The sequence below is a fragment of the Nothobranchius furzeri genome, chromosome 17 (assembly GCF_043380555.1).
Source record: "Nothobranchius furzeri strain GRZ-AD chromosome 17, NfurGRZ-RIMD1, whole genome shotgun sequence".
Classification (NCBI taxonomy): domain Eukaryota; kingdom Metazoa; phylum Chordata; class Actinopteri; order Cyprinodontiformes; family Nothobranchiidae; genus Nothobranchius; species Nothobranchius furzeri.
Window position 1 is genome coordinate 49,943,767 of NC_091757.1, and position 26,351 is coordinate 49,970,117.

At 42.0% G+C, this 26,351-nt stretch overlaps 1 protein-coding gene across 4 annotated transcripts in view; it reads left to right on the plus strand.

The window, feature by feature from the left end:
• Window positions 1-26,351, plus strand: part of grid2 (glutamate receptor, ionotropic, delta 2) — an 812,001-nt gene that overhangs the window by 703,382 nt on the left and 82,268 nt on the right. The window lies entirely within an intron of this gene.

Genomic DNA, 26,351 nt, shown 5'->3' on the forward strand with positions numbered 1-26,351 from the left:
ATGCGCAACAATTTTCATCCCCCGGACTCTCTATCCCCCCCACCCCACCCCCACCCCCCACCCTACCCCCCACCTGTATTCTGCTGACTCATGTAACTCTTTAATAACCTTCTTTACTTAGAAAATTGCTTCCATACACCAGCAATTAATTCCATGCTCTCCCCCTCCCCCTGAGATTCTTTCCCTCCGCCAGTCATTTTGTTCCTTTCTTCTTCCCACCTCATCCAAAATATCTGATCTTATACGTAAATCCAAGCCCACCACCTGCTCTCTCGACCCCCTCCCTACAGTTTTGGTTAAAACATGTCTCACCTCCCTTCTCCCTCTCATAACCGCCATAATCCACTCCTCCCTCTCTACCGGTATTGTTCCCTCACTTTTCAAAACTGCATCTATTACTCCAATATTTAAAAAAAAAACGGCACTGATCCCAATTATTTCAATAATATTCGTCCCATCTCAAATCTTCCCTTTCTTTCAAAAATCCTGGAAAAATAATCTCTGTTCAACTCCTTGCTCATCTCACCCGCAATAGCCTCTATGAGCTCTTCCAGTTTGGTTTTCGCCCTGGCCAGAGCACAGAAACCGCACTCATAAAAATCACTAACGACCTCCTCACTGCTGCCGATCCAGAACTGTTCTCCATCCTCATCCTCCTCGACTTGAGTTCGGCCTTCGATGCCATCTCTCACACCATCCTCCTCCATAGATTGTCTTCCCTTGGCATTTCTCATACCCTGCTTGATTGGTTCTGTTCAAATCTCTCTGGCTGTACTCAGTTTATTTAATTCAAATCCTTCACTTCCCGTCCCTTCCCTGTCACTACCGGCGTCCCCCAAGGCTCTGTTCTCGGTCCACTTCTTTTCATCACTTACCTTCTTCCTCTGGGAAATATTTTCCGTCAGTTTGACATCCATTTTGCTCTACCTCTGGCAGAGTGTCCTGTCAGAAGGAGCTTCAATTCCCACCTCTGACAGAACTTCCAAAATGTTCCAGGGGAGGCGGGGCACATTGAGGCTGAATGGGCCCTGTTCCGTGCCTCCATTGTTGAGGCGGCCGACCGTAGCTGTGGTCGCAGGATCGTCGGTGCCTGTCGTGGTAGCAACCCCCAAACCCGCTGGTGGACACTGGCGGTTAGGGATGCTGTCAAGCTGAAGAAAGAGTCTTATCGGGTCTTTTTGGCCTGTGGGACTCCAGAGGCAGCTGATGGGTACCGGCAGTCCAAGCAGAACGCGGCTCGGGTGGTCGCTAAGGCAAAAACCCTGGCATGGGAGGAGTTCAGTGAGCAAGACTTTTGTACGGCTTCAAGGGGGTTCTAGTCCACCATCCGGTGCCTGAGCAGGGAAAGCAGTGTGCTACCAACACTATCTGTAGAGGGGACGGTGTGCTGCTGACCTCTACTCAGGACGTTGTGGATTGGTGGGCAGAATACTTCGAAGACCTCCTCAATTCCACCGACACGCCTTCCAGTGAGGAAGCAGAGTCTGGGGACTTTGGGTTGGCCTCTCAAATCTCTGGTGCTGAGGTCACTGAGGTGGTTAAAAAGCTTCTCTGTGGCAAGGCTCCAGGAGTGGATGAGATCCGCCCAGAGTTCCTTAAGGCTCTGGATGTTGTGGGGCTGTGTTGGCTGATGCAGCTCTTCAATATTGTGTGGATATCGGGGGCAGTCCCACTGGACTGGCAAACCGGGGTGTCGGTCCCCTTATTTAAAAAGGGGGACCGCAGGGTGTGTTCCAACTACAGGGGGATCACACTCCTGAGCCTTCCTGGTAAGGTCTATTCAGGGGTTCTGGAGAGGAGGGTCCGTCGGATTGTTGAACCTCAGATTCAGGAGGAGCAATGCGGTTTTCATCCTGGCCGTGGAACACTGGACCAGCTCTATACCCTTAGGGGGATCCTGGAGGGTGCATGGGAATTTGCCCAACCAGTCTACATGTGTTTTGTGGATTTGGAGAAGGCGTTTGACCACGTCCCTCTGGGGGCCCTGTGGGGGGTACTCCAGGAGAATGGGGTACCAGGCCCTCTGATTCGGGCTGTTAGGTCCCTGTATGACCGATGTCAGAGCTTGGTCCGCATTAACGGCAGTAAGTCGGGCTCGTGCCCAGTGAGAGTTGGACTCCACCAAGGCTGCCCTTTGTCACCAATTCTGTTCATAACCTTTATGGACAGGATTTCTAGGTGCAGCCAAGGTGTGGAGGGCATCCGTTTTGGTGGCCTGAGGATCAGGTCTCTGCTTTTTGCAGAAGATGTGGTCCTGCTGGCTTCATCAGAACGTGATCTTCAGCTTTCGCTGGAGCGGTTCGCAGCCGAGTGTGAAGCAGCTGGGATGAGAATCAGCTCCTCTAAATCTGAAACCACGGTCTTGATTCGGAAAAGGGTAGAATGCCTTCTCTGGGTCAGGGATGAGGTCCTGCCCCAAGTAGAGGAGTTTAAGTATCTCAGGGTCTTGTCCACGAGTGAGGGAAAACTGGAGTGTGAGATCGATGGGTGGATTGGTGCTGCATCTGCTGTGATGCGGGCGTTGTACCGGTCTGTTGTGGTGAAGAGAGAGCTGAGTCAGAAGGCGAAGCTCTCGATTTACCTGTCGATCTACGTTCCTACCATCACCTATGGTCCTGAGCTTTGGGTAGTGACCGAAAGAACGAGATCGCGGATACAAGCAGCCGAAATGAGTTTTCTCAGAAGAGTGGCTGGACTCTCCCTTAGAGATAGGGTGAGAAGCTCGGTCATTTGGGAGGGGCTCGGAGTAGACGCGCTGCTCCTCCACATCGAGAGGAGCCAGTTGAGGTGGCTTGGGCATCTGGTCAGGATGCCTCCTGGACACCTCCCTGGTGAGGTTTTCCAGGCATGTCCAACCGGGAGGAGACCTAAAGGTAGACCTAGGACACGGTGGAGGGACTATGTCCCTCACCTGGCCAGGGAACGCCTTGGGATTCCCCCGGAGGAGCTGGCCCAAGTGGCTGGGGAGAGGGAAGTCTGGGCCTCTCGCCTTAGGCTACTGCCCCCGCGACCTGACTCCGGATAAGCAGATGGAAATGGATGGATGGAAATGGATGGATGGATGGATGGATGGATGGATGGATGGATGGATGGATGGATGGATGGATGGATGGATGGATGGATGGATGGATGGATGGATGGATGGATGGATGGATGGATGGATGGATGGATGGATGGATGGATGGATGGATGGATGGATGGATGGATGGATGGATGGATGGATGGATGGATGGATGGATGGATGGATGGATGGATGGATGGATGGATGGATGGCACTTTGAACAACCTCAGTTTAAAGAAACTGATAAATTTTGACCAGAGGGCAGTTGGCAAACTGCATAATGAAACAAAAGCCTATTGTTTAGATGCTTGAAACAGAAAATGAAAATATATTTTACATCTTGATTATTGAGTAATACATTCAACACACATAAAAAAAACATAAATCCATTTAATTCAGCACATCAGTTTGGAAAACTAGACTGTTTATTCTATAACAGTGTGCACACCTTCCACTTTATGTTCTGCAGTGTGCATACGATTGATTGACCGGAGATAGCACAAAGGAAGGAGCAAGCTGCATGCACAACGGCATGCCTATTATAAGATTTGTCTGTTAGAAAAACAACGTGTATTAGCACTGATATAAAAAAACAACAACTTAGCTGCTAGGAACAGCGCACTTTCATTTATGTTTGAAATGCTTTGAACTGCCTGATGTATATTACCAAGAGTGGGTAGCTCTTCGTTTAGCACTAAATTATCTGTTAGTGAAATCCTGAGCCAAACTTTGATTTTCAGAGAGAAAAACTGGTAAATGATGGAAAGAGGAGCTGAAATTACCTCAATCCTTTATTCACCTCACAGCTTCTCTGTTTCCTTTCCCGCTGCATCTTCCTTTCTCTGCTGGATATTTGCAGAAGTCTGTTCTTTTGCTTCTCTCTCACACAGCACTTATTTCTTCCAGTTAAGCCCCACCGCTTACCCTACCTTGTTCATGTCAATGCTTCCTTTTTAGTTTTCTTTTATTTAATTGGTTTATGCAAGTTCTCTTTGCCACTTCCTCTCTCTTGTGCATCTACATTGTGTTAAAGGCTACACGCTGCACTCTAGTGGCTCACTAATTTGTCTTCCTCTGCTCACTGTAGTAAGAGTCAAAATATGTCATTTATATAACTCCTAAAAGCACTTTGTACTAGATGTGTGTACTATATTTTCTAGTATATTTAGTTATTGATTTTTTAAGTACACATTTATGAATTACTGGGTTTTTTTTTATCCCATCTGAGCCTGGTTGTAAACCAACTGTTCACTGTAAGAATGTCAGGGAAAATAAAACTGTTTACTCAACCTGCTAAGATTTCTAGTCATACTAAAAAAAACTCTTCTTGGCTCTGCAATTGTATTTTCAAGCTTGAGGCTGTTTGGGAGACCATGATGTTATTAAGAGACCCCTTGAGCCAGTCTCACTCGGGCATCTCCTCTTCTTTATGTCACTTTGATTTATTTTGGATGTGTCTGTCTTCATCAGTCCACTCCCATACTTTATTCAGTTCCTGCTAGGGTGTGGGTGAGTGTATATATACCTTTTCTCCTCCTTTTTCCTGGTTTGCTTTTATTTCTCTCTGGCTTTTCTCTCTTTTTACAATAAACCTCTTATTCCTCCCTGTCACCATTCTCCCCTGTGCACTATGGATTTTCCCTTCTCCCTTTTTAGTTTTGGACCCCTGCAGCAGAATAATAAAAATAATATGTCAGAACAGGTCAGTGTTGAAGCTGTTGGAGGCATCAAAGAAATGCAAATGTGCGTGCACGTATGTGCATGCATGTACAGGGCATGTAGAAACTGGCGTATTTGTGTTCTAAACACTTGGCAGGCATTGATGCACAGAGAGCCAGACAAGTGCTGCAGGGTGCGGTTTGTCACGGGGGGCTAATGTATGTGCGCCTGCATTTCACTCAGTGATGGAGGCGTTCAATAAAGTAAGAGGTAGCACGTCAGACTAGAAATCTCATAAACTTTCTGTCACGCATGATATCGAAGACTTGTGTGATGTGTGCATCGCTGCTTGACTCGGTGGCATCTTCGTTTAGGTCAGTCCATCACTTCCTCATGTTTTTCCCCTCCTGATTTTTGTGATGCAAGAATAGGCGCAGATAAGAGCCGAGGAGCTCCTGACAGCTGAGTATTTGTTTGCTGTACTTACTGAAATTAAAGTATCACTTACCCTCGTAGCAGGACTGGCACAGATAATAATGAAATGTGGTAATAACAGAAGAGAATAAGAAACTTGTGGCAGCCCTGATAGAATAAAAAGGAAACTCCTTCAGCTAAGTAATATGCATCACTGAACACTGGGTTTAACGAATCCCTGGTATTTATATTTTACCTTTGTTTCCATGACATTAAGTGTGGTATGGAAGGCTAAGTAGAAATAGAATTTTTATTTAATTTTTTTATTGTATGGAAAACTGTTGGCTATAACATGCAAAGAGATGTGAAATGAGATTGTTTCCTTTTGAGTGACTTTTGGGCCATTCCCATCTGTACCAGGTCGGCCCGGGCTGGGTAGTCCCAGTCAGCCCCAGCCTGGCCCGGTTGATTCCACACATCCTTGCCTTAAGCCCATGTGGGCTGATTCTACCCACCAATCAGAGGCTTGCTCTAATGGAAGGTGTGAATTTGCTGTCAGCAGTGGGTGTGTTGGCCCTGGTCGGCCTGAAGCAGACCCCCTCGAGAAGAGGGCTGAGAATGAGCCTTGGTTGGCCCGGAAAAATACCAGGCCACCCAGATATGTAAACAACCTACGCTACCTGGCCCGGGCCGACCCGGTACAGATGGGAATGGCCCATTTATGTGCTGATGCCCTATCTACCCCTATGTGTGGTATACTGTCACTCATTTTCTTGACACATTAAACTGTCGTCACTGGATGCTGTTTTACATACATCCTGGTGCTCACACACACACTTAGACACACACGCCTGAGTTAGCAGAAGTGTGATCGCGTGTGTATTTGACAGAGATTCTTTGTCGAGCTTTAAGGGTTTCAGATGATTGCTGAATGATTTAATCTTGAGTGAATTGCCAGTTTGCGTGTTTCTTCTTCTGCCTACACAACTTTCTGTTCTTCTACGTGTAGAGATCAACTTAGAAAATGTACCTTGTGTGTGCAGGTTCTTGTGCTCTTTGTCTTATATTTGATGCAGTCACTTGACAAAGAGGAAATAATATACTATCTATTTTGTGTGGTTATCAAGGCATGTAAAGATATAATGAAAACATAGTTTACAGGAAACATATTGTGCAAACTCACATTTTAACTGATTTCTGCTGCCTCTATAAAAACGCAAAATCTGGAAAAAAACAGTTCAGTCGTATTTTGTCAGCATGTTGTTTAGGAATTTATTTCCTAAAATGAGCATTTTCAATAAGTCCCTGGTTGTGATGTCACAAATGGGGATATTTGCAAAGAACCCTCTCTTGCCTCTCCAGGCTGAAGGACTATCCCTCACCCAGATATCGGAGCGTCTTAGCTCACAACAGCCTGAGCGGGTGATGGGTGGGTGTGACCAGCTCCAGCTTGTTTTCTTAAAGTGATAGAACCTTGAATCAGCTCATTCTGGAAGGTCAATCAATCAAGGCCTTATTTATATACTGTAGAACCTACCTCACCCGTCATGTTAGGCCAAGGTGCTGAAGCACAAAGTACAATCATGATAAAAGAGATTAAAACATTGAACATGAAACAACAGAATTACAAGCAAAGAATCAGAAAGTAAGCCAACTGCATGCATAATAAGGAAATGCTAAAATGTAAATAATTTAGCTTCTGAGATTGCTTTTTGTGAGTGAGATTTTGGGCAATTAATACATATATATATATATATATATATATGATTTTATTTTATTTATTTGTTTGTTTGTTTTCCAACAGTCACAATAATTTTATTTTAAATTCTGCATAGCTGGACAACTTTGTTCATTCAAAATGCTTTCCTTCTGAACACATGAAAGAGTTTTTAAAGGTTTTTGGAGAAAATGGTTAAAACATATTTAATGTGGTTATAATTATTCCTGTCCCAACTAGGATTTTAGTTCTAGGGTCTGCAATAAAAAATTATGTATACTTGTTTTATTCAGGCTTTTGTGGCACATTACTTGCTATAATTATATTGAAGTTATTAAAATTATCAGAAGTTTCTCCTCTACAGCAATCATCCAGAGGGAAGATGCCTTCCTGTTTTCCTATGGAAAAGTTTTTCATCTCAGTAGTTTCCTTTAAACTGTGTTGTCCACCTGTGCCAGCTTTAGAAGTTAGCTGGGTTGATTGGACTCAGTTTGTGTTTGAATTTTAAACATCCATTTAAATGGTGTTATTGGATCCAGCGGTATCACTGCTGCCATGACAAATAACCAAACTACAACTGTTGCTACATGCAACAGAAGTGTTCTTATGTTGTATTTTAAATACCACCATATTACAGACCTATTTTCAGTTAAATACGTGTATTTATTTATTTATTTATTTACTTTGGGGGGCAGACAAACATTTGCTCAGCAGAAATGAAAATATACTAAAATAAAAAAGCAAAAACATTTCAAATGTACATCATATAAAATGGGAGAATGGAAAACTGAACCAGATGGAACTGAATGTGTATGAATTCATCTTTGAATTTACATATGTGTCATGCCTATATCGCCATCTTCCCTTTCATCATACTAACTACAGACACAAAATAAAAAAATCACCACCATTTTCTCACCTTTTCACATTTCTTTGGCTACTGGGGCTAAGGAGCTGTGTAAGCCTATAAGGTTTTACCAATTTACCATAATGACTTCAGTGATGTTGATGAAGATTATACTGATTGCTCTGCCAGATAAGAGATGATGGTAAATCTTTTTTAGGTCCTTTGGCCCTGGATGAGGCCATCACGGCACTCCAGAGGACAATTGAGACAAAGTAGAAGAGAGAAGAAGGGAGGAGGGGAAGTTGATATGGCTGGTGAACGAGTGCTCGGGGAGTAGGGAGAGGAATATTGGGAGTTTCAGGGAGGTGGAACAAAAGAGAGAGGAGCTAAAAGAGGAGTAGTGATTGTAGACTGTAGGATTGGAGAAGACAGGCCAGAAAGAGGTGTAAGGAGAGAGCTGGATGGATATATATATATATAAAAAAAAAGAATCGGTACACGGGGACCTGAATACAATTATGGGAGATGGAAGAAATGAGAGGAGAAGAAAAGAAAATCATTGTTATCCATAAACGATGCACCCAAAAAGCAGTTGTACACATATCTGTTTCTTCCTTTAAACTTTCAAAAAAGAAGAAGAAAAAAAGAAAATAAAAGTGAGTCGTTCAGTGAAATAGTTAGAATTTAGGAAACCAACATTTCATTTAGGAAAAAAATGTTTTGTAGTATAATATAATATGATATGATATAATAATATTTGTGTTGCAGAAAAGTTTAGGTTGCTTCCTTTGGTCGCATTAGTATGTTTAATTACTTAATAAACGTATCTGTAAAACTAGTAGCTGTTAAACTTCTACTATAATAACATTTTTGACTTTTTAAAATTAGTTTTTAGTTAATTGATTTGAGTGTATAAGACACCGTTGTGTAGATAGATACAGAGGTTTTTTTTTATTTTGAGAAGCACTAAATAAAAAATGTTTCTTCTTTTTTTCTCTTCTTTATGTGTCAGATTACAACCACGTCAGGGGTAGGCAACCCTGGTCCTAGAGAGCTGCAGTTCTGCTAGTTTTCAAAATGTCTTTGTTGTTCCTGGTGTTGATTGCCTGCATCAGGTGTGTTCCACCAATTAGAAGCTGCAAGTTCATGCATGGCTGCAAAACATGCAGGACTGTGGCCCTCTTGGACCAGACTTGCCCACTCCTGAACTACGCCTAGGCTCGGATGAAGAAACTGAGCTGTGTAAGCGTTTAGAAAATAAATTGCAGTCTTAATCGAAAAACATCTAATGCCATAATTACTATCCTACTCATAAATTTAAGATACTTTCTCAGAATATGAACATAGTAGAAAACAATAAACACCTTCCTCTACTCTTCCTCCTAATATCAATACTGAGATTTAGTTCAGCTGTTTGTGCAAATGAAAGCTACTCCATGTAGAGTGGGATGGTTGACATCAGGGGCGGATTTAGGACTGAAGAAGATCCGGGGCTTAACACACGCGCACGCACACACACTAGTTAACATCATATTTGTCTTGTACCACATAATTTTTAATCTGAAGCTACATATTCAGCATTTTCAGGGCAGAGTATTGTTCCTGTTAGTGTTTAGCGTGAGATGATAGTAAGTTCTTTCTCCAACAACTTTACCTGATAGTAAGCTAACTTTAGGCAAACCAGCAGCACAACAAATATTTTCTCAACTCTCAACTCAACTTTATTTATAAATCGCACCTTACAGGCAAAAAGATGCCACCAAGGCGCTACACTGATCAAATAAAAACATAAAACAGTAAGTCCAATAAAAATACAAAAAGAAAAGGAGCTGACAAACGGCAGGCCGGCAACACTGGCGCCATCTTGAACCCAAACACCACCACTCAAATAAGACTTATTTTCAAATAAGACTCACAAATCTGAGTCAACACCAGTCTCATCAAAGCTGGGGTTCTATCGCGGTACTTTTGGTCTAAAAAACGTCCTTATGTCCATCTTCACTCATGCGTTTCAGGCAGAGACTGTAGACGAAGCCGGCTGCTGAAGGGCTTCTTCTTCAGTGGTGGAGGCTCAGGCAGGCTGTATACAAACTACTGCCAACTGCTCCCTCTCTGTTGGACTTTGGTACTGCATGTTACTTCCGCGATTTAGATCCGGGGCTTTTCATGAAACATCCAGGGCTTCAGCCCAAGTAGCCGGGCCAAACGCCGCCCCTGGTTGACATTTGGTTCCAAATCAGGTTTACCTGTATTGAATGTTCTGATTGTCTGTGCAACCCTTTAGTTTGTGCTGGATTGCCCGTTGCAGCCAGCATTTAGCCACTGGACACATTTGGTCCTAGTCCAGAGGAAACTGCAGAGTTCAACATTGCAACCTTCATTTTAGTGACCTCTAATTGCTGTAGACAGGGTTCGTTACCGTTGGTAAAATTAATAACAATTTCACTCTGAGAAGATGGGGTGGGGTTCAGTATCTCATAAAACGCAAGAACCCAAAATATGTAACTGTGCCATAAAGCCTAGCTGTGCAAAAGGGGGCTAAAAAGACTCTTGGACATTTCTCCAAGCTTTATGTTTATTTGTTTATTTATGTTTATTTATTTAGCAGACGATTTTATCCAAAGCGACTTACAATTTATAACCTATAGGGCATGTTGTGATCTGTGGGGGAAACCGGAGTACCCGGAGGAAACCCACGCATGCATGGGGAGAACACGCAACTCCACGCAGAAAGGCCGCAGCCGAGTTTCCAACCTGCGACCATCGTGCTGCGAGGCAACAGCGCTAACCACTGCGCCACCATGCAGCCCACTCTCTCCCAGCTTTAAAGCCTCCCCACATGCCGGTGTGCGGTGGTGTACATGCATGCGTCAGTGTGCTCTCCACACAGAGAGGCCACTCTAACACAGTTTAGCCCTTCAAATCAAAGTTAACAATGGATGTGTAGGCAGCAGTATTCTCTGAGGGTGTGTGTGTGTTTGTGTCAGTGTCACTATTCTTAGAGGACCTCCTGCCAGCTGCCCATTGGTCAGGGAGTTGCCAAGGTTACCGACTCTGGTGGCCCAGCTGTGCTTGGGTGACAGATCTCCATGTTTATGATGCCTCCCCCCTTTTTCTGTTTGTGAAAGCGACATTTTTGGAGTGATGCTTTCAGGTCCCACGGTTGCATGCAGCTTTTTTCTTCAGTTTCCTTCATTTCGTCCTGATGTCCTCATGGTATATTTTCTTCTCCCTCTGCAGATCCCGCTTTTGCTTTTAAATTCAAAAGTGAGACTTCAAGAGTTTTGGAAACGAGCCAGTTTCAGAAGGGCACATTTCATTAGACTTGGGAGGAAAAAGTAATGCCACATTTATGTGTTTGTCATGTATTTTATTGGATTTAAGCAGAATCTCTGCCAAGGGATAAGCTGCTGATATATATCTGTCACCGTGCTTCGATTTGACTGCTGCAATATCCTCGGTAATAACCTTGCATCTAGCTAAGACCAGAGAATGCCATTTTGGCTGCTGGGCTCTTTCATTTTGTATTTTCTAGCTCAAAGTAGTGCAAATCACCCTGACGGAGAAAGAAAAAAGAGAACGCTTTTTTCTCCTTCCCGTAAAGTCTGATAGCTCATTAGGATTCACCACAACAAGCCCAAACAGCAAACATATTTCCCTGCTGTTGCAATTCTCTGGCTGTGTGATGACAGTGTTTCTGTGTTGAATTTCAGATTTACAGAGAGCAGATGAAAAGAGGAAATGATGGAAATTGAGAAGAATTACCACCTAAACTTAAAAAGGTGGTTAAGATTGAGAGATTTAAATTAAGGGAAGCGATAGACGGAAGACGGCGGCAGAGGAGTTAAGTGACCACCCCGTAACTGGAGGGTTGCAGGTTTGTGCCTCACTCAGTTTGTGGCCGTCGTTGTGTCCTTGGGCAAGATACTTAAACTATCTTGCCTGCTGGTGGTGTTCAGAGGGACTGGTAGCGTTAAGGCTGGTTTGTGCTTGACGCGTCCGCGAGGTCCGCACGGCTCCGCGCGGAAAAGTTGCGTCATTTTGCGTCATTTTAACAACCACGCCCCTCCACCGCGCCTCCGCACGGCCCAAAATTTCCGCAACGCGCACCTTGGAAAATTTCTAACCACGCGGACGGACGGACATGGAAAAACATGGCGGACCGGCAAGAACTAGTACGGCAGAGGTTCGTAAATACAGACATTTGTATGATTCAGCTCTCAAAGATCACCGTGATCAACATATTGTTAATAATTCTTGGAGAGAAATAGCTCGCACTGTCGGAAAAGTCGAGGACGCTGTTAAAAAATGCTGGAATGCCATGTTGTAAATAGTAATTTCTACTTCTACTATGGTGTAGTGTTGGATGCTTGCCGTAGAGCTCCATGCTGCCCCCTACAGTTTGGGAGAATATTGGCTCACCGCAGAGACGAGCCGCACGAACCATAAACACTGCGAGTTGTGAAGCGCGTTCCATCCGCGAGCCGCATCACCGCACGGAAAGTGTAGCTTTAAATATAATGTGGAGATTAAAAATGAAACAAAAAAAAGGGTTTTTTCTGTCATTTGTCTAAAAACCTTTGCTGATAACACGTTTCACACCGAAAGCAAGTACTGGACCATATCGCCAGTCTCGCCGAACCGCCACACTATGGGTCCTTCATTTATTACGCATCCACGTATTTTGCAACACAACACCCATGGCGTGAAAGGTTCTCCGCTCACTAATGTTAGAGAAGGAGAAACAGCCGGCTGCTACCACTTCACCTTTAGGACAAAGTTGCAGAATTTGACGTCACGGACACCTGAAAAATGGTGACTGGTGTTTATCTCTGTTTTGTTTCCTTTAGCTTCACGGGTCTCTGGTTCTGATACCCGAGGAAAGGGGTGATTGTTCTTTGACCGTGTTTGCGCTTGTTTACAGATCCGCTAAAGCAGCTTAAAACTTCCATTAATGTTGAGCAAACATGTATATTTAACCTTTTATGCTTGTGTTACTTCCTTTAGTGTAAGAGGAGATGATGTTTACTTTAAAAACAAAAAGCAGCACCAGAAGACAAAGAACAGGATTCCATTATCTTTGTCTAACTGTATTTTCTTGTTCTGTATCTTGTAATGAAACTAAATTGCTTTTTTATCTATTTTGCCCTCATCGGCTAGCAGAGGCTGGAGCCATCAGAATCTTCCTCTCAGTGTTGCTTTTTTGTCTTCCCTTCACCTCGTTGTGCCTCTCGGACTGGTTTTTCGAATGTTTACAGCATCTAAGAAAAAAGGAGAAAAATCAAAGAAAGTCTGCACGAACATTAAATGTAAATGTGTGTGTGTGTGTGTGTGTGTGTTTAAACTTGTTAAAATCTAAATTTCTGATGGCTGTTTCCATACAGGTATTAATGCAAAATGTAATTATTTATTCACCCTGTTTCTGGAAATGAGACTGATGACTTATTTTTGGGTCAGCTCATTTGAAGTCTAAAGGTTTTCTTAGTTATTATTCACAAAACTGTCACTCTCAGGCACGCCTATCACACAATTCTTCCATTTTGTACCAGTAAATAAAAGTTTTTTCACATCTCCCTTTTTTTCATTCTGCCAGTGGACAGTGCACTAGACTTGTCTCCTTGGACGCTGACCAAGGATGATTTACTTCTCCATGACAGGTGCACAAAGGCTTGCCTGGCTGTTGCAAAAGCTCAAATGACAGCCATGTTCAGTTGTTTGGTGACTTGAAACTGACTGTAGGCATGGAAGGGAATGAGATAGGCTGTTTTGTCTCTTTTAGACCTGTGATTTAATCCAAACCACAAAAGTCCTGCCTAATGCCACATTGTACATCAACTATAGCAAAAGATGGGCAGATACCTGACCATCTTTTATCATCCTTATGCCTTCATCAGTTTGAAGAAACCCATTAGTATGCTAAGATAATTACAATAACTCACAATACAGCTTTTTTAAAGAGGAGGTTCACTGAGAAATACCATACCATACCATACCAACTTTATTTATAAAGCACATTTAAAAACGGCCTGGCAGCCGACCAAAGTGCTGTACAGAATAAAAAGTAAAAACACAACATCAAAACAAAACATGGTCAAAAATAGAATACACAACAAAGCAGATAATCACGGTCAATAAAAAGAAACATATTAAAATAATAAAAGTCAGGGATTTAAAAATGCCTGCTCGTAAAAGTGAGCCTTTAGTAGCGACTTGAAACGGAGGAGGGATGGTGCCAGCCTCACTGAAAGAGGAAGAGCATTCCAGAGTGTCGGAGCAGCATGGACAAAAGCACGCTGCCCCCGCGTTTTGTATTTCATTGTTGGAACGCGAAGCAGCAGGCAGGCAGCAGACCTCAATGCCCGGTTTGGCACATAACGAGTGACAAGATCCGACAGGTAATCCGGAGCCAGACTATTCAAGGCCTTAAAAACAAAAATCAGGATTTTAAACTTGACTCTGAAGTTTCTAGGTAGCCAGTGGAGCTGCGCCAGTACAGGTGTGATATGGTCTCTTCTAGGGGTGTTTGTTTAAAACATGGCTGCCGCGTTTTGTACGACCTGAAGTCTGTTAAGAGCGGAGGCAGGTAAACCAGTTAAAATGGAATGTGCATAATCCAGTCGGGAGATGATAAAAGCATGAATTACAGATTCCAGGTGTGCTCGTTTTAGGATCGGTGTTAAGCTAACTAGTATGCGCAGCTGGTAAAAACACGATCTGACCACTATGTTAATCTGAGGGCCCATGGAAAAGTGGGTATCCAGTTTCACCCCCAGGTTGGTAACACACTGCTTGAGGTCATATGGGAGAGTGTCCAAATCAGAAGATAAGTGTGTGGTTTTGTTAGGGGTCATGAGGAGTGCCTCAGACTTAGAATCATTCAGCTTCAGGAAATTGTTGGCAAGCCAAACCCTCACTTCAGCCAAACATTGGTCCAGAAGAGAGAGCGAGCCTGGTTTGTTCAAAGCCAGGTAGATCTGGCAATCATCTGCATTGATATGATAGCCCAGGCCATATTTCCTCAGGATGAAACCCAGGGGGAGGATGTAAATTGAAAACAGGAGAGGCCCAAGCACAGAGCCCTGTGGGACTCCCCATGGAAGTGGAAGGCATGTAGAGGAACAATGACCCAACTGAACCTTGAAAACTCTGTTTGATAGGTATGAGCAAAACCACCGAAGTGAGGTACACCTAAGCCCCACCCATGACTCAAGTCTATCCAGCAAAATATGGTAAACGGTATCAAATGCCGCAGAAAGACCTAATAGAAGGAGCAAAACAGGAAACCCAGAGTCAGAGGCCACCAGGATGTCATTGGTCACGTGAAGAAGGGCTAATTCAGTACTGTGAAGTGGCCTAACCAGACTGGAACACATCAACCAGAGAAAAATGTATAATACCTGTTATTTTTTAAATGTGATTGGTCATTTTGGCAGTTTCACATGCAGGCTGAATATGAAAGCGTTGTCAACCCTTACTACATGCAAGTTTAGAAGTAAAAGCTGAAAAAGCAAAAAAAAAAAATTAACTTGAAAAAAAGGTGGGGGTTGAGTGAAGACATTTATACATGTTTTGAAAGCTGGCAGCTGCTTGACATGTGCTTTTGCATGTGCTCCACTGAACTGTTGTGTCACGGCTACGTGTGAAATCCCACTGCTGACCTTTCAGCTTCTGCCTGCACACTGCTACGTGGTCATGCCTGTGGCGACGGTCATAAATCTGAGTTTATGGGATATGTGGTTACATGAGGAAGCTTCAGGACACACTGTAGGTCATTCACCTCTGGTCTACTTTCTGGCTTTGGGGTGTTTACTCATACAAAACTGTATGTGTGGAACTTTAAAAGCCTAGAATAACAAATAGACATGTGTCCTGGTTGGTAGATCAGTAAATAGTTTACACTAAAGTCAAACATAAACATCCTGAAAGGAAAATTCACTACATAATTACTGTGATTCACGGTCATCTGTTGCATTAAATGTAATTCTAGGAGGTAATGTGGTTTGGCCAGCACTGATGATGGAAAGCTTAATTTTGTCTGCATCCTTGTTCTCACAGAAAAGCATTAGCCTGAAACTGATTGGTCTGACATCTCCTCCTCGCTAATAAAAAACGAAACAAAAAAAAGCACCTCCATTAATGAGCTTCATGGCCTTAATGGCATTCCTCACACATCTAACAAGACAACTCAATTTAATAAGAGATAAGTGCAAACTGCTGCAAAAATAACTGCACGAATAGCTGCATGCTTATGTGCTGAAATTAAGAAGATAAAATACTAAAAGTATTAAGAGAAATATAAACTGGGTTTTTGAGTTAGGGAAAAAAATCTTAAATTGGGAGGAAGACCTCAATTTTAAACTGACCATTTGCAATATCTAAAGTATTAAGAAAAATACTTTTTTAAAGAGTTTTAAAAGATCTCATTGTTGTTAGGGTGTTACTACTAAAGGTTAAACAACACATTCTCACACCCTAAGCGTCGGAAACAAACGCTTGGTCAGCCACCCTCCACGTCAGACCCCAGACGCCAAAAGTGCCCTTTTTCGTTACTTATGTGCGAAAAGGGGTTTTTCCCTTTTGTAACTGCAGATCCCAATGCAGCGTAAAACTGACGTGATGAGATATCCGCTGATGCGGCACCGAACCAGCTCATTTAACCGCACCTAAACCTTAACGTTTCACTATTTATAACCTTCCCCTCTCCCTCATCCTAACCTTAACCCTCTTGCTACCTAAAACGTTTCTCTCACTGTGATCAAGCGTTTGTTTCCCATGCATTCTGACTCTGACAGTCAGAGTCTGACTGTAATTTTCGTATTTGCCGCCCAAGGGGAACGTTAGAACATACCATCTGGCGAGGGGGAGGTTACACATAGCCTCTACTTCTAACCTCCACCGTGGTAGTTGAAACCTCCCCCTCGCGTTGGCTCGGTCCAAACTCGACCAATGGCGAGGCGGATCCCGCCGTTCACGTCATAGAGCCGGCTTTTAGAGCGATCGACACATCACTAACATGTTCGCTAGCAAGATGGTTAAGGTTAGGATAGGGGTGAGGGGAAGGTTAAATAAGAGGATAAGGTTAAGGTGAGGTACAATGAGCTTGTTTGGTGCCCTGGCTGCGGACATCCCATCGCGTCAGTGTAACGCTGCATTGGGATCTGCAGTCAAATAAGGGAAAAAACCCTTTTCACACATAAGTAACGAAAAAGGGCACTTTTGGCGTCAGGGGTCTGACGTGGAGGGTGGCTGACCAAGCGTTTGTTTTTGACGCGCTGGGAGTGAGAATGTGTTGGGTTAAAACACAGCTGACTTAATATTTAATTTCTGGAGGCTAAAATGAACTCATATAATGTAAGCCACACAGAGACTAATAGAAATACAAGAAGCAAAGTTCCTAAGGTTACATTAATCAGACAGCTAAGCGCTCCAATTTAAACCCTTTAAAGCACATTTTTCATCAGGCTGGTCTGCGTCACGTCTAGCCTGCTGTCCGACCTGCACCAACCATTAGATATCATCATCATTTCCAAGATAAAAGGGGGATAAAAAAAATCCAGAAATACTGGATGATTCAGTGGAAGTCCCCAGAGTTTTTGTGTTGAGCTGGAAACAGTGAGTTCAATTACTGGATTGCGGATGAATTAGGGGAACAAACTGGTGGTGGAGGGATTGGAAATACAGAAACTAATGCATGATATAAATGGTTTTGTTGCAGGATATCTTGTTACAATTGACTGCGCTCTCTTATCCTCACCTCGACGTCAGTCCGTTCCATTTGTCACCGTTGTCTTCTCCTCCATTTTTAGCTTCTTTTAGCTTTTACCGACACCCTGCATCTCCAAAGCTCCCAATGTGTTTCTATTCTTTCGCTTCTCTCTAATTTGTGTTTTTCTTCCCCCACAAATTTCACATCCATCCTCCACTTTCAACTTCTCTGTCTATATATTTCTTTCTCCATCACCTTTGTATCCCTCAATCCCAATCTTTTCATTGTCCTTTCATTCTCATGCGATTTGCTGGGAAGCCACGCTTTGGGTCTTTATCTCCTTCCGTGGGAAACGCAGCAGCCCTGTGCCAGCAGCTAATGGACTTTTGGAGAACTCGTAAAGCCATGCATCACAGTCTGGAGAGTGGGGCAAGAGAGAAAAAAGCATTTGGCGTAAAGCCAGAAAGAGAGTGGAGTTGGAAAGTGGGAGCAACAAGGAAGCAAGCAATGCTGAAGGAAAAGTAGAACATCATCTACATATGTTTACTGTTAATGGTAAAAGTCATGGTTTCTTCAGGCAGGTCAGTTCCGGTCGTTGTTTAGGACCATCTGGACCGTTCATTAAGAGTTTAGTTGAAAGCATAATTTAATAGATCACAAAAACTTAATTCCTTTTATCCACACTCATCAAAGTAGTTAGACTCAGCATCTGGGAAGCCTCTGGGCATGGCAAAATTAACAAATGCTGCAGAATCGAGCAGACCGAAGATAAGTTTCAAGCCTGACTAAATTCTCCTTAAAAGATTGAGAAGTGTTAAAATATTCTGACCTAAATGTGAGAAATAAATCACCAAAGTATCATCTGTCATGCAAGACAGTAGACTAATCATCCTTGCAAGTTTTGTCTATGTTATTGATTGTTTTCTGTAGTAAAGACTTTCCTGACACCTTGTTAATTGTGTCGATTGGGCCGCAATCCTTTAAATCTTTTACACACCCCAGCAAAAGCTTTATCATCACTGACTTTGCTGCTCTCAGAAAAATTGCTCATGTCATCAAATTAATCTGAAATCCAAGAATCTTTAGTGGAAGACAAGGTTACTTTAACAGGCAGCATGCAAGGCTGACCGGATAGCTTCCCCCACACTGCCAGGTGGAGGTGTATTCGTTAAAACAAAACACAGCTGTTTAGAATTCATAAATCCTTAAAGAGCAAGTCACCCCCAAATCAACTTTTTTTTCTGATAAACTATATAAATGTGTGTCTAATCGTGCTGCAGACACGTGTAGTCAATAGTTTTGCACTTTAGTGCATTTTAGTTAAAATTTAAATTTTCTGCCTGAAACTGTCAGTGTTGTGCCGTTGTCAGGTAAAAAGTCTGCACTGCATTTGAATTTAAATCTGCCACCGCTATTGGCTAAGAGGTATGCTATGATGTAAACTGGTACATTATGATGTCACAATGTCGTGAGTGTGTGTATTTGTTAGTGGCTCCACCCTCTCGGTCTGCTAGGCAACAGCATTTGTTGCATTTTTCAAACTTGACGTGGGAGTGGAGTACGCTTCTTGTAGGGGGTGACTTGCTCTTTAAATGTTATCTTACAAAATAACCTGTCAAGGAATTCAAAACATATGTGGCACAATAAAATCCCCTGTGCATATTAGATTGTGGTCTGCAACCTGTGACCATTTAGCACTTCTGGCGTGGTTCAGTGTGTTTACCAAGACCCGCAATACGGAAAAATAATATTCACATTTAAAAATATTGCATGAAACTTGTCTTCAAGACTATACTTTAGTAGTTATTTCCATTATTCTCAAAGTTTTGTGGAACTTCAATGCACAGAAAAGTATAGAACCAACGGAAAGTCTCTGAGATTTTATTGACACGTGTTTAAAATGCAAAGGAATCAATTTCACTGCTGACCTCTGTTTAGTAGCTCATTATCCAAGTTGTGCTGCAAAAGCTCTGAGTAGTTCTGCACAATAAGAGGTCATTTTCTTGTCCAGAACTTTATAACTATAGGGGCAGCAGTATCTCAACAGGTTGAGTGGGCTGTCCAGTAATCGGAAGGTTGCAGGTGCGATCCCAGCTCCGGACAGATAATTCTGCAGTTCTGTCCTTGGGCAAGAAGAAGAAAGTATCATTTCTATAGCGCCTCTCAAGGTAAAAATCATGAGGCGCTTCACAAAAACAAAAAAATGTAAAGATATTTAAAAAAAGCATTTAGAAAATGTTTAAAAATATATTTAAAATGAGCAAAAATTCACTAAATTGATTAAAAAAATGTTAAGAAAGAGAGAGAGTGAAAAAGCCACCTTGCCTGCTGGTGGTGGTCAGAGGGACTGGTGGCGCCTGTGCTCGGCAGCCTCACCTCCATCAGTGAGCCCCAGGGCAGCTGTGGCTACATCTTAGCTCATCCCCATCAGTGTGTGTGAATGGATGAATGATACACTGTAGTGTAAAGCGCTTTGGAGTGCTTACTCTTGAGAGGCGCTATACAAGTGCGGGTCATTTATCATTAATTTAACTTAACTTTAGAATTTAACATTAATCTTTGGATTAAAAATAGAACAAGTGAATTGGTGTATGAGCTTCTATTGATTATATGAGTATCTTGGATATTTATACATGATATAAGCTCATATGCTAATTTGCTCGGTCATTCTCAGACTCTAACAACTGATAGCAAACAGTGCTGAATCTAGTATGTCGTTAATCCTACATTATCATATAATTATCAAATGCAGTGGAGAAAATTCACAGCATGACAAACTAGAACTTTTAAAGGAGGAGTAATTACATTTTATTCAATGTTTTACCTTGATATTACGCGTCAAGTACATTTTTTACGCGTCAAGTACATTTTGGGACTTTAGAAATTAATTTGTGGAGGTGATGAGTAAAATGGGAGCCAGTCGAGAGATGCCAGTTGAGGTGGCTAGTTAGAATGCTTCCTAGATGCCTCCCTGGTGAGGTTTTCTAGGCATGTCCAGCCAGGAGGAATGAAGACCCAGGACATGCTGTATGGACTATTGGCCATTGCACACTAAGATCGGCTCTACTCCATTTGGACCAGGTTGGGAGTGTTCTCATTTAGGTATGAATGCTGCCATTTTTCTCTGTCTCTCACTGCTGTGTGGAGGCACACACACGCACAGTGAATCAGAATCAGAGATTCTACAAAAGCATGAGCGCTCAGGCCGTCTTTGTTTAATAATGGAGACCCCGCGGACTTTTCCATGCTTTTTTGGCCCACCCACATGCTCAGAGATGCGCTCATGACATCACAGACCACAGACCGCCCATATGCTCTATCACATTCACATTCCTAAGGTAGTGTGGGATGAACACGGCCAGGCTGGGGCGAGCGGAACGGAGTGGAGCCGATGCTAGTGTGTTAGTGGCGAGAGTCTCTTGGCTGGCGAGGGAATGCTTTGAGATTCTGCTAGAGGAGCTGGCCCACTTGACTGGAGAAAGGGAACTCTGGTCCTCCCTGCTTAGGTTTTTGCCCCCGCGACTCGGGATAAGCGGAAGAGGATGGATGGGTGGGCGAGAAAAATGGGTTATTTCCTTGTTGCAGGCTGTTTATCAAAATTTTAAGACTACACTTGTTGAGGAATAGAAACACTGAACAGGAGTTAGTAGGTTTAAGAATTTAATAGTTTTAGAAACATATAATCAAACAAATTAATATCACTAGTGTCTTTGATTTACATTGTTTGTATTGTGATTATGCAACTCCTCGGGTTGACCCTAAAATGCAGTGTAAACATGTAAAAGCCATGAGTTTGTAAAAGTCCAGTTTATAGGTGTGGAACTCTCAGTGACTACGTTTACATGCAGCCAATATCCGGGTTATGGTCGGGTTATGATCGGGTAAAGGTCGGTATTCGGGTTTCTGAGTTGATCAGAATAACCCGTTTACAAGCATAAATAGAAAGAGTTACCCCTAACTTGCATAACCCGGTTTAAATGCGGACGTTGGGGTAGCGTCAGGACGTATGGACTACGTCCAGACGCAAAATATGTCATTTCCGGTTCTTCTTGTTCCGGTATCCGTGAAAACAACAACATGTTTCCCAGTTTGGAAGAGATAGCGACCGCATTTGTTTGCTCTTTAGTTTCTTCGTCACTCCAAAAGTGTGGTGATGTGCCGCGACTCGCCATGTTGCTCCCAACTTGCTGTTTACTTCCGGTGTTCTGGCGCATACAAGACGTCTCACTACTCAAAAGAACAAGATTCCTTGCGAACAGAGCATGAGCAGAACACACGCTTTGATGGGGATATCCCGATATGCGTTTACACGACCAAACATTCGGGTTAAAAAAGGGTTACCCCAGGTGTAGTAACCGGGTTTTTAAAAACCCAGTTATGAGCATATCCGGGTTTTTGGCGGTGTTTACATGGCCGTGCGGGACCGGGTTATTGTGAATATTCGGGTTTTAAAAGGGTTACTGGCTGCATGTAAACACACTGATTGAGTCGTTTTTTGTTCTGTGACCTTACGTCCAGATCCACAATTCCATGACAGGAATAGGTTAGGAGGGGGCATAGTGACAGTCTGTATTCATTCCTCTGGGAGTTTTGAGTTCTTCAGCCAAAGCCAAACAGGGAGTCAGATTCAGATAACATTTATTGTTTTGAGCTGGCCAGAGATAACACATCCACGTTGCAAGTCAGCGGTAGAGCTGCACTGTTGTTATCCAATCCAAGGCAAGATGTCAAAAGATCAGGAAATAGCCGTGCTGATCCAAGCGAATCTGGGCTTTTTTTTTGCCCCGAGTACAGTTTGCATGGCATTCATTCCGACCAGAGAACTGAGCTGGTTTGGTGCCGCATCAGTGGACATCCCATCGCCAGTTTTACGCTGAATTGGGATCTGCAGTCAGAAAAGAGAAAAACCCCTTTTCACACATAAGTGACGAAAAAGGGCACTTTTGGCATCAGGGGTGTGACGCGGAGGGTGGCTGACCAAGCGTTTGTTTTTGACGTGCTGGGAGTGAGAACGTGTTGCCGCACAACGCAGCTGCTTCTGTGACTCCCAGAGTTTTCTTTACAGTGGGAAACAGGTAATAATGGCTTTTTGATGGGAAAAGGTTGCCGACCCCTGATCTAACCGGATGACTATTACATTAAACATCTTCACACGCTTTTGGAATGAGATGCAATAGGAAAACTGCAGCTTTATTTCAAAGGCTTAGACACTATATAATTAACTCGAAGAGAATAACTGTCTGCTAGTTTTACAGTTATATTCTCCAAAACTTCTCTTTACTGCGCTATAAAAAATTGAGGAGCCAACTAATCTAAAAAATGTGCCAAAGATTCAAGATACAGTGATATGACTTGTGAATATTTTAGAAACTCACTAAGAAATGAAGGATTCCCAGTGAATGTGCTCAGAGGAGGAAAAATCCATCTGGAGGGCCTGTGTAACAGTGATTTTGATGATTGAGGCAGTTCTGTTAAAAGCCTGTTAAGAATGCACCATCTGCAGACATTTTCTCGTAGGAGAAGAGAAAACGTATACTGAAAACTGCAAGTGTTGACTTACTGACTGGAAAAATACAGCATCTTTGCAACATCTCAAGAAAAATTCAAAACAGATGTAGTTGCACTCGCACGAATACACAAAGTTTCTTATTCTGCAATGCAGCACAGATTCTTGACCTCTAACTCGAGGTTGACTAATTTCCTGTTTTTGTATGAAAACACAACATCAGTGTTCATTCCCTCACTTCACACTCTTCCTTTGTGGACTCTGTGCAGTCAGAGAGACAATGAAATGCATATGTAATAACCAAGCACAGAGAATAAGAAGCAAACTCATTGTTTGTCTCAAAGCAGCTGCTGTAACAAAACAAGACATACATGCCTACATACATGACATACCGACAGCTCAGACTGTGACAGTGTGTAAACATTTTCTTCAAGTCAGGTTTCTCTGAACTTCACTCATAACAGTTTTTTTAGGTTAATCGTGTGCCTGATCTCTCTTTTTCTTTGTACAATCATTTGCATTGTCAGAATAATCTAAGGCTCACCGATACATTTCTCTTAATGTGTGGTGCCCCTTGTAGGTCAACATCAACATCATCCCTCAGTCAGATGGACAATCAACAGTGACTAAAATACTCGTAATCAACTCAAAAAGAGCAGATGCTTTACTTTTTAAAAAAGGCAACATAGCAATATGACTTATCCACAAGCTGTAGAGAACGCCAGCTGTTCATTAATTTTGAGCAACTGCGGTTGTGGACCCCTCAAACACCACTTAATATCACTGATGGAAAATATCGGTGCAGCCTGTCAGCTGCTCAGCATAGTTCAGCAAACTGATAGTTCAGCAAACTTTCTGTCAGAACATCTCTGTTAGATGTTCTGACTGAAAGTTGGCGCCTTCGTCTGCTCAAACAGGTCGAGCAGGTGAAATTTCTCCTGAATGAAAATTGGTAAAGTCATACCAATCTACAAAAATAATGATAAACACATGTTTACCAACTATAGACCGATCTCATTGTTGCCTCAGTTTTAAAAAATCTTGGAAAAACTCTTTAATACACAACTAGAAAATTTTATTGATAAACATCACATAGTTAATGATGGACAATATGGCTTCAGAAATAAAAGAACAACTTCTATGGCTATAATAGATGCCGTAGAAGAAATCACCAGTTCACTTGACAACAAAAAATATGCAAATGGAATTTTTATTGACTTCAAAAAAGCTTTTGATACAATAAATCACTCAATTCTGCTTGACAAATTGGAAAGATATGGAATTAGAGGAGTGGCATTGAACTGGGTAAGAAGTAATTTAAGTGGAAGGGTACAGTATATTAATATTGGACAGAAAAAGTAAAAAACAATCTTGACATAGTTTGTGGTGTACCCCAGGGATCAGTACTGGGACCTAGTTTGTTCATTAATGATATTTTGAAATATCTACATTACTAAAGTTTATTTTATGTGCAGATGATACACATTTTTCTTGTGAGGTTTATTATTGATTTTTATCCTGTTGTTAATTGTGATGTTATTGGCATGTTGGAAATAAATAAATGATGATGATATTGAAATTATTGTGGGATGAGTACCAGATGTTGGGAGAAAGTTGCTCTGTTTGATTACCCTGGGGAGAAAATAGAAGGTACTGTGATGCAACTTAAATCTGTTGTTGGATAATCAGCTGATTATATCAGTTATGCATCTTGTCACCTTCATAATATTTTGCTTCCCACAATTCTAATGAATGCATTTTTTTATGAACCCAAATTTTTTTATTTTAATTTGTCAACAATCATGTGGGATCTGATTAGCAGTCAATGCCAATGTTGTCAGAATTAATTATGCTTTCCTGATATGAATAGATGCCATTATCTTGACCATTTTGCACCAGATCTTAAATGTGAAACAAGTCCTAATGAAGGTACTTCTGCAGGTTAGTTGAACACACACATGTAAGCAACCATTTTCTAACCTGAAATCAGACTGCAGTGCTATAGTTCTCAGGAGTGTTTTGCAACTGTTTTTGGTGCCTTTGTTATCTGCATTTGCAAGTCCCAGCATGCAATTAATCAGTGTTTAGGAAAGAAACATTTTAATCAAAGTGCTGCTACGGCTGGATTGAAGGTGACTGTGGAAGAAAAAGGTGTTTCACCCCTGAACACTGGGAACTTTCTGATAAATGCTCAGAGACTTAGACCCAGATGTTGTGTGCAGTTGTTATTTTCACATTAACTTCATGATGGGAGTTTGAGATGTGTTTAGGAAATGCTTCTGGCTAGCACTAGGGTAGAGTACAAATGAGGCAGGGCATGATGTAACTGGAGGTTTAGGATTTGCTTGCAGAGAATGAAGAATGTGTTTTAGAGTTTACATTGATGCTGTAGGTTTAGAGTTTTTAAGCAGTTTCCACCAAAGGCTTGCAACAATGTTAGGTGATGTTCTCTGGGAAACAAATACTCTATCTTCTTGAAGATAGAAGAGCAAAGGGAAGCAGTGGAAGAGTTGTGTTGCTTTTAGCCAATCAGAGGTGAGATGTTTCTTGAATACTAATGAGTAAGATTTCAAATGATGTCGTATTCCATCCCCCACTCCTCCAACCAACTTCCTGAAATAGAAGCGCAGAAGTATTTTTTTTCCTCGCTGAAAATGGCTCACAAGATATTCATTTATGCTAGAGACTAGAGATTTACTGAAATGAGTGTATGACTTTTTAAACTAGAAAAATTGCATTTATTGCACAAATGCTGTTTGAATGCTGGCTAGCTGAAACTGTAAGCTGAAGCTGCTGAATAGCTGAACTGAAGCTGAAACTTAACAAAAATGTCAAAATGAGCTGAATGTCTTGAAAGATGTAGAAGCAAAAAGCACCAGCAAGCAAATAAAGCACAAAAGTAAGTGAAGAATAGAGAAAAATAATGCTAAATACATAAAAAAAACTTAAATCTGTGAACATTGTATAAAAATCTGGACGGCTTAAATGTCTAAACACCTGTTATTTCAGTTTGCCAAGTTTAACAGTTTAATCTTTATATTTAGCTGAACTGTGAAATTAGCAGTTTATGCTAAATTTGGTAACTGATTGCTGAAGTTGTTGAATAGCTGAAGTAAGCTGAAACTAAGCTAAACTGTCAAATTAACTGAATGTAGTGAAAGATGTGAAAGCAAAAAGCACAAAAAGTAAGTGAAGAATCAAGAAAACTAATCTTAAATAGCAGAAAACTCTAATCTGTGAACACTTTTTAAAACATTTGGACAGCTAAAATGTCTAAACACCTTTTATTTCAGTAGGACTAGTTTAATAGTTTAATTTTTACATTTAGCTGAACCGTGAAATTAGCATCATATGCTGAATTCAGAAACTAATTGCTGAAGCTGAAACTAAGCAAAACTGTTCAAATGAGCTGAGTGTTTTGAAAGATTTAGAAGCAAAAAG